We start from the raw sequence: 9,866 nt of genomic DNA on the forward strand, positions 1-9,866 counted from the left end.
CACCGAGTCCTCTCCAGCCCAACTTTTGTGTGTTACAATATGTTTTTTCTCCTATTTTAAAAATATTATATTTATAGGTGTTTGTTGGCAGGTATGTTTATGTACCACATGCATGCAGAGCCCACAGAGGCCAGAAGAAGGCATCAGATTCCCCGGAGTCTGGAGTTATAGACAGTAATAGCTGCCCTGTGGGTGCTAGGAACTGAATCTGTGTCCTCTATAAGAGCAGCCAGTGCTTTTAACTGCTGAGCCATCTCTCCATCCCCACCAGTATGTCTTCCAATCTGCGCTCTTGACTTTTTCCTTTATTTTATTATCACACTGAAACAGATGTCACTTGATGTAAGCCACTGTTAGTGATGGTGAGGGGACTGCTAACGTGACTGACGGCCATGACAGCACAAGGCACTGATGAGCCTGGGGGTCCAGGCCATGACTGGAGTTCCTGCTGCACTCTGTTCAGATGTCACACAGTAGCAGCTGTGCAAGTCTCAACAGCAGCAAAGGAGACGTTAACAGGAGCATCGGGAAAGGTCAGAGTGAGAAGACCCAGCAGCTGGACTATGGAGAGATGCAGCTGGGTTGTTATCTCATGGGCCAAAGGGGACATCTGGGCTCAGGATATGAGGTGATGGGAAGATAGAGAAAAGGGAAGTGGGGACAGGATCCAGGCACCTCGTGAAAGACCAGCCCGGGTCCCTCAGACTGGAGAACCCGCCTGTCTTCACCTCCTGAGTCTTGCCCTTCTTTGTCCCTGGGTTTCAGTTCTTTGCCTCGGGGAAGAACCCGGACATCTGGACAGCCAGCCTTCAGGATGGGAATGTTGGCTTTCTTTCTCCTTTTAAGGTAACATGGTCTCCTTAGATTTTCTCTAATTTTGACTGTGTTGGAATAGAATTTAAATCACTGTTGATTTCTGTCTCCAAACACTAATGGCAAGGAAAAAAAATCCCTGAAATCTTGAGATGCTTAGACATCCGCCCGTTAACAGTGGCTTCACTCAGAGGTGAAAGGGATGTCAGTTGTTTCTGGTTTCCCTCCATAAGCTGATGAGAGTTTCACAGTAATGAGTCGTAAAGTTGATGAAAGTCAGCGTTTGTGATAAATGGGATGCTTGAGTCACAAATTCTCCTCCTAAAGAAGCTTTGACTTCAGTTGTTTTCAGGCTCTTCCACTTCTTGCAGTAAGGCTGAAGAGAGATGGGAACAAAGATGGAGTAGGCCGTAAGCTCCAACAATGACAGAGTCAACCAAGTTCATGCCGAGCGGGAGTTCAGCAGCCATCCAAGGGCTGTCCAGGTGTGAGGATGCTCGCTGATATGATAGGTTCGGGTGCTGGTCTGGCCTTGAGAAATGTGCTGGTTGGAGAGAGACCCTTGCCCCAGTCCACTTCTGAGCCTGCGGGTGGCACAGAAATAGGTTAAAGAGCCTTATAGCCTGGACAGTCTCCTACATCACAACGGTGAGGCAGGGATGAGATGGGACTCACAGGATCGCTACAATCCTACATCACAACGGTGAGGCAGGGATGAGATGGGACTCACAGGATCGCTACAATCCTACATCACAACCTTGAGGCAGGGATGAGATGGGACTCACAGGATCGCTACAATCCTACATCACAACGGTGAGGCAGGGATGAGATGGCACTCACAGGATCGCTACAATCCTACATCACAACCTTGAGGCAGGGATGAGATGGGACTCACAGGATCGCTACAATCCTACATCACAACGGTGAGGCAGGGATGAGATGGGACTCACAGGATCGCTACAATCCTACATCACAACGGTGAGGCAGGGATGAGATGGGACTCACAGGATCGCTACAATCCTACATCACAACCTTGAGGCAGGGATGAGATGGGACTCACAGGATCGCTACAATCCTACATCACAACGGTGAGGCAGGGATGAGATGGGACTCACAGGATCGCTACAATCCTACATCACAACCTTGAGGCAGGGATGAGATGGGACTCACAGGATCGCTACAATCCTACATCACAACGGTGAGGCAGGGATGAGATGGGACTCACAGGATCGCTACAATCCTACATCACAACGGTGAGGCAGGGATGAGATGGGACTCACAGGATCGCTACAATCCTACATCACAACGGTGAGGCAGGGATGAGATGGGACTCACAGGATCGCTACAATCCGGCACTGTAGTGCCACCTCTCCCTCTCCTGGCTCTTTGCTAAGCATTCAATGCCTCCACCAGACTTTAAAGGGCTTCACCACCATGCTGTACCCTCTATTCCCTGCACCCCTTCTTGGCTCAGTCTCTTTATGCTCCTAGGGTCATGCATGCTTGGCTAGCTTCTGTTAGCAGCATTGCCTGCAGAGAAGATGGAGAGGGCCCAGCTATATTCAGGTGAGCTGCAGGGAATCCTTCAGACAACCAGGTCGGAGCTCTTAGGCACCGTGTTGTCATCTGCAGTAGCCGCCAACATTTAGCTGAGCTGGCTTAAGTCTGAGCCTATTATGGGCAGAGGCTGAGCCCTACCTACCACATTCGTGTATTGCAATTCTGGCCGTGAGTATTCACATGTCTGCATTTGAGCAAGTGACTGACTGTAAACGAGATCCTAGAGGAGCTGCTGTCCTGGAGAGCAGAGAAGATGGAAACGCAAGACAAGTGTGAGCCGAGTGTGTGCAGGTGGCCCACACCTGCAATCCCAGCCTTGACAGGGGAGTCATCCTGAGCTACAAAACCAGACCATTTCAAAAGAGAAAAATCCTGCACACAGCAAAAGGGTGACTAGCAGGAAGCCTTATGGCCTCACTTCCGGCATCTAAAAAACTGAGAAAATGGATTTTCTTGCCCTAGGAAGCTACTGAACCTGGTGGGGCAAGACCACACTTCATAAGTTCTAGTACCCTCTCCACTCCAGCTCTCTTTTGTCTCTCAGCTCAGGCTCTGGCCCTTCCAGTGCCTGCTGTCGTAGGCTGAAAAACAGACCCCAGAACTTACCAATGATACCTTATACGGTAAAGACACTGCTACTATGCCTGAGTTAAGGGCCTTTAGATAGGAAAATAATCCTGTTACCTCTAGAATCCCGAGTAATCACAGGGCTTTAGGAGACAGGAGATCAAAGGAAGTAGTAAGAAATTAAACCACAGAAAGCAAGGAATTGCAGTGATGGGAGGGAGGGGTCATGCGCCAAGGAATGCAAGTGGTCTTGCCAAACTAGCTGCCAAGGAGGAGGGTTCACGTCCTGACCACACCTGCTAACATCATGACTTCAGCTCCGAGAAGCAGAGTTGAGGTTTGTGACTTTCAGAACTATAAGCTCATGTGTTTGATCTGTTTAAGCCACTAGATATGTAAGAATTTGTTGAATACGAAATGAAGAGATTATCCCAACTCTCATAGCCTAGCTTCTGAAGTCCCTGGCACCTGGTCCGTATCACTGAAACAGTGCTAAGAACATAGCCATAGCAGCCTGGTTTGAGTGCTTTGGGATCTTTGCCCTAAACCTACCAGCGATCCCCTTGTCTCTCTGAGGCCTGGTTTGAATGGTGTGGGATCACTGCCCTAAACCTACCAGCGATCCCCTCGTCTCTCTGAGGCCCTGGGTGTTCAAGTACATTTCTCGTGAGTTGAGAATGTTTTTCTATCTCCTCTGTTAGACAAACTCAGAGCCCTGTCTCCACCCCTGGGGCATCCCCAGCGCACCCCACTGAAACCACGTGACTGCTTGTGTGATGGGTGAGCTGGCCTTTGAGAGCTGCATTAGGTATTGGCATTAGGCATTGCTGGTGTCCTTCAAAAACAAACTACAGTTCACAGTGAGGATGGTGTTGTGGATAGGATGCTTCTACTTCATGTGCACACGATCAAAACTATAAAACACGTAATGCATACTAATGATGAATGAGAAAGGTCCTGGCTCATGCAGCTTGTGGCAATGTTGCTTAACAAAAACTGGAAATCCATCCATTCTAGTTTCTTGTTTGAGATGAACCTGTGAGTAGAAACCTTCCTTTGTCGTGTAATCTGTCCCTTTTAATCTTTGCCTTCAAAAATAGACCTCCAGGCCGACCCCGGCTGTACACATCTTTAATCCCAGCAATCCGGAGGCAGAGGCAGGCCCCTGTGTTCCTAGCTGTCATCTTTAAAGCTCATAGAGTCCAGAGAAGATTGGGTGTGGTATTGTGAACATTTTTATGGCTTAGGAAACATTTTCTCAAGCTGCCTTCCAGAAAGATCTGCATCTCTATCTAGTGCACAAGGCTGTTTCCTGGCTGTAGCCTACGTGGAGATAAACTCATTCGTCCCTTAACAGCAACCAGGCAGGGAAAAGCTGTTTCCTTTACAGCCTATGACCAGAAATGACGCTTAGTATTTTGCAATGTGTTCTTGGGAAATTTATATCCCTTCCTTATGGCTCGTCTGAGTGCCTTTGCCCCTCAGGTGACAGTTATTGTGGGTGCGCGGACCTTGTTGAATAGTAAGTACCCGGGGTCTGACATTAGACAGACTCAAGTTCTCATTGATAAGACCATCATTGTATTGGTATGGGAAGGATTTTAGATTTTTGTACTTTATACAGAACTCTCTGTTCCGTGAAAAGGGGAGCATATTTAACGTCTATAGATGACCTCATCAGTGTGTCCTGGCTAGTCATCGAACACTTGAAACACCACCATATGGAAGACCCAGGCAGTTCCCATCCTCCAGAAGCCCACAGTGTGGTATAAGGCACTGTGCCATCCAGTGTGGCAGCCACCTGAAGCTGGCGAACCCCTGAAATATGGCTCTTCTGAACCGAAGTGGTCTGGAAGTATAAAGCGCAGCTATGAAAGCTTTGCCTTAAAAGGCTCAGGCTACCCAGCACTCGGGAGGCAGAGGCAGGCGGATCTCTGTGAGTTCGAGACCAGCCTGGTCTACAGAGCGAGTTCCAGGACAGGCTCCAAAGCCACAAAGAAACCCTGTCTCGAAAAACCAAAAAAAAAAAAAAAAGAAAAGAAAAGAAAAGGCTCAGGCTACTAGGGAATCTGAAGCAAGGCGATTGTGAGTTCAAGGCCTAGGCTACAGCAAGAGGTCACTGCCAACACGGATGACTTAGTGAAGCCCTGTCTCATAACAAAAGTGACAAGGGGGCTGGAGGGATGGCTCAGTGGTTAAGAGCACTGCCTGCTCTTCTAAAGGTCCTGAGTTCAATTCCCAGATAACCATCTGTAACGAGATCTGGTGCCCTCTTCTGGCCTGCAGGCATACGGACAGAATACTGAGAATACTGTATACATAATAAATACATAAATGTATACATAATAAATAAATCTAAAAAATACAATCACTGGGGAGACATCTCAGCGCTAGAGTGCACGCCTCATATGCATGTGTCATTTTTGAAAGCAATTTGTGATGTATAGTCAAAGCAATAAAACTGCAATGTTAGATAGAGGGCAAAGTTCTCGAGTTCACGGAAGACTTAGAAGCTGGTCTAGCGAACAGGAAGCTCCTGCGACTGAGATGCAAGCTGAATGTTCACGGGGGCTTCAGAGTGGGACAGAGCTGGATGGGGATCCTTCGGAGTGACCTCAGCCTCGTTAGTAAAGTCAGAGCTTGCGTGGTATGTCTGCAAGGAGGAAAACAGAAATTAATCTCGTGGCATATGATAAAAACCCAATCAGTGGCCTCTCCGTACTGGGCCGGCCAGCAGTAGGCTGCAAATTACTTCTCCCCCAGATCCAGAGCCCCTGAACTCCGCTTTCAAACGCCATAGACAGCCTGTCTTTCTTCCCACCTCCACTGCGGCCACACTGACCCAAGTCACCATCTTCCTAGTTAGTCATCACCCCTCCCCCACATACACCCATTCTTCCCCTCATTACAGGATCCCCTTAAAGCTCTAGGTAATGCGGCTATCTACTGCTCAGAACCTCTCAGCGACTCCCAGCCTCCCTCAGTGTCCTGCTGAGGTTCTCAGAGTGTCCTTGTGTGGTCAGTTACCTGCTGGCTCACCTACCCCATGCTCCCTCTGCTCCCCCCCCCCCGCCCCCCAGGTCTAGGAACACTCCCTCAGATGCTGCCATGGCTGCAGGCATCTCCGTCTCAGAGAGTCCTTGTTTGTCTCTGTTTTCTGGAATCACACACCACACGCGAGCCTCATTACCCTTTCCCTGCTCTCTCTCTCTCTCTCTCTCTCTCTCTCTCTCTCTCTCTCTCTCTCGATATGAAGTCGGTTTGTCTGTATTATGGGTCCTTGTCAGTCACTAAGTTCCATAGGGCGCAGGTGCTTTCTGTTTAGATTAGTGCCTTTCCTTCGTTGCCAGGAACAGCACCTAGAGCACAGAAACCGCTGGCTAAATACTAGCTGCTCATGTGTACAGAGACTTTAAAAGCATACTGTATACCCGTTAAACATGGTCGTGTTTGTAGACATTGCCAGTGTTCTCTCCGCCCTCCGGTTTCTCTTTACGGAAGCCGTTTATGAAGAGCTAGCTATTCACTAGCAAGCAGGTGGAATGGTTCAGGTTTTATTTTAGGAAAACAATTGTAATATTTAATTCCTAAGCCTAAACTTCTTAAAAGGCTCCAAATGAGAGCTGGGAGATACAGAACAGAAAATGAAGACCTTGCAAAAACTATGGTTGGGGAAAAAAAAAACACAGTGATTCACCCCTTCATCAGTGAACACATGAACATGAAGAGAGGCCAAGTCACGCAGGCAGATGTCACCCCAACTTCTGTTTCTTAGCTTACCCCTTAAGTGGGTTCTTTAAAATATATACTTATGGGGCTGGAGCAGTGGCACAGTGGTTAGAGCACTCATTACTCTTCCAGAGGACCTGGGTTCAATTCCCAGTACCCACATGGTGGTTCACAACCAACTGTAACTCCCGTTCCAGGGAATCTGACGCCTCTTCTGGCCTCCACAGGCACCAAGCACACACATGGTGTACAGACAAACAAGCAGGCGAAACGTGCACATATAATGCAATAAAAATCTTTTTAAAATATTTATTTTTAAGCCAGGCATAGTGGTACGTGCTTTTCATCCCAACACTTGGGCAGCAGAGGCAAGCAGACCTCAATGAGGTCGAGGCCAGCCTGGTCTACACAGTGAGTTCCAAGACAGCCAGGCCTATGCAGAGAGACTCTGTCTCAAAATCATCACCATTATCATCTTAGATGCATGAGTGTTCTGCCTCCAATGTGTGCCACATGCATGCAGTGTCCCGGAAGGCCAGAATGCGTGAGATGCCCTGGAAGTGGAGTTACAGTTGGAAACCTGTAGCATGGATTCTAATTGGTCTTAATAATAAAAACTTAGAGTCAGCTATCAGGTGTGAAAGCTGAAGGATCAGAGAAGCAGAGTGGCCAGGCACTAGAAAGTTCTTTTTACCTCTACCGAATCCTCAGACAGAAAGGGTGAGCCTATCTCTATGAATCCTTAGACTGCTATTGTTTCTGCAAAACCTCAGACTGCACCTGAGCTCCTGTCTCCTCCCGCCTCATATTCCTCTTCACCCACATCACTCCTGTCTCCACCTCCCTAGTGCTGGGATTGAAGGTGTGTGCCCCCAAGTGTTGGGATCACCTTTGTGTGAGCTCTGTTTCTCTTGTAGACAGACTCAATCTTGTTAGCCTAGGTGGCCTTGAACTCACAGAGATCCATCTGTCTCTGTCTCCCAAGTGCTGGGATTAAAGGTGTGAGCCTTCACTGCCTGTCCTCTCTGGCTAACAAGTGTGGTTAGCTCTCCACTCTGATCTTCAGGCAAGCTTTATTTGTTAGATTACAAGCAAAACATCACTACAAAAACCACCATGTGAGCAATAGGAGTTGAGTTTGGTCCTCTGTAGCAAGTGCTCTTAACTGTTGGGCCACTCTCTAACCCTAGGAATGTTCTTTCAGTATTACTTTTCTACATTTATTTATTGGGGGAGAGGCCACACTACAGTGTTGTGTGGAGATGAGGGGAGAACCTTCAGAGATGACGCTCTCCTTCCACCAGGTGGACCCAGGGACCACACTCAGGCCATCAGTCCAGCCGCAAGCTCCGTTGCCCACTGAACCATGCATGTTCTGGCCCAAGAACGTTCTCTTAAAGATTAAAGTCAGCAATTATCTCCACCACCACCCCTTTGGTACTACTATAACAAATGTAGATTATCACCACCAAACTTCCTTCACGCTGGAGCGATAGAGAGACAGAGACTGTCTAGAGAGGACAGCCACAGAGGTCAGCACTGGGGCCAGGAGCATTCAGCAGCACAGCTTGCTTTCAGCTTTCCTTATGTCTTCAAAGACAGAGAACAGAAAACGCTACCAACTTGAATCCAGAGTCGGGCTGGCAAGATGGCGCGCAGCAGGTGTTTGCCGTGCAGACCTGGTGGGGTCCCCAGAACCTATTCTCCAAAGTGGTCTTCCACACATGCATCAGCACACACATGCATTGGCACAGCACATGCATTGGCACACAATGCATCGGCACACACATGCACTGGCACACACATGCATCGACACACACATGCATCGGCACACACATGCACTGGCACACACATGCATCGACACACACATGCATCGGCACACACATGCACTGGCACACACATGCACTGGCACACACATGCATCGGCACACACATGCATCGGCACACATATGCACTGGCACACACATGCATCGGCACACACATGCATTGGCACAGCACATGCATTGGCACACAATGCATCGGCACACATATGCATTGGCACACACATGCACACTCACTCACACTTAGGCAAGTATGCTTCCACACAACTACTGATAATTTAGAAAACGTGTTTACCTACTAAGTGTGGAGGTGTGTATGTCTGTGTGTGGGTGTGCGCATGCGAGGCACAGGGCCAGTGGCACTGGATCCTCTAAAACTGAGGTTGCAAACGGTGGGGGCCCCCTGATGTGGGTGCCGGAAACTGAACTCCGGTCCTCTGGAAGAACACGCAGCATGTGCTCCTAACCACTGAGCCATCTCTGCAGTCCCAACAATAATATATATTTTTAAAGAATCCATAGCAAGTCCATATCTCTGAGTCTATATCTCAAGCAAATCAACTCACAGATATGGGCGTTCTGAGCACACATTGGTACTAATTGAAAATGAAGACCTATGCTACATGAAAGAACGTGGGAGAGCCATACCCAGTTTTCCATTTTCCCCATCCACACTTCCATGTTTCTGTCTCCATTCTGGTTTGACCGGTCTTCATGTGTGTGTCCATAAATGCTCCTGCAGAATCAAATGCTAACAGAAGCCACCCTATCCCCCTAGCTGGTCCAGGAAGAAGGAAGTGCAGCGCAGAAGCCTTGGGAGGGATGAACAGATAGTGATCAAGAAACAAAAAGGTCGTTCCTGGTCTTTGAGCCATTGTCCTTCACAGCGTCTGACTGTAACAGATGACCGGGTGGTATGGGGTGCGGGGCGGCTGGAACGCTCCGGTATCACTAGTGGAAACACTCGCAGGGCTTGTCACCTGGAAAAGAGCTAGGTAGTTTCCTGCACAGTTAGCTGTGCGACTCTGCGACCCTTGGCATCACTCCCAGGTGAGGGAGGAGGATGTGACTGGATACCAATGCTAGCTTGATTCACAATCGCCCCAAACTGGATAAGACAAATCTCCCGAGCTGATGAAAGAATAGGTAAGCCACGTGCGTATACATGCAGACAAAATGGAAAGCTTTGCGACATTAAAAGAGAATGAACCGATGATAGAAGCAGCAATGTGCGTGACTCTCAAGTGCATTGTGCTACAGTAAAATCAAAGCAGCAGCATCGGGGCTGGGGAGACGAGGAGAGATGGCGCAAGGGCTGGAATTCAGTCCCCAGGATCCACGTTTTAGAAAACTGGACGTGGCGAAGCGCACTTGTGCC

This window comes from Microtus pennsylvanicus, chromosome 12 (assembly GCF_037038515.1).
Source record: "Microtus pennsylvanicus isolate mMicPen1 chromosome 12, mMicPen1.hap1, whole genome shotgun sequence".
NCBI classification, from domain to species: domain Eukaryota; kingdom Metazoa; phylum Chordata; class Mammalia; order Rodentia; family Cricetidae; genus Microtus; species Microtus pennsylvanicus.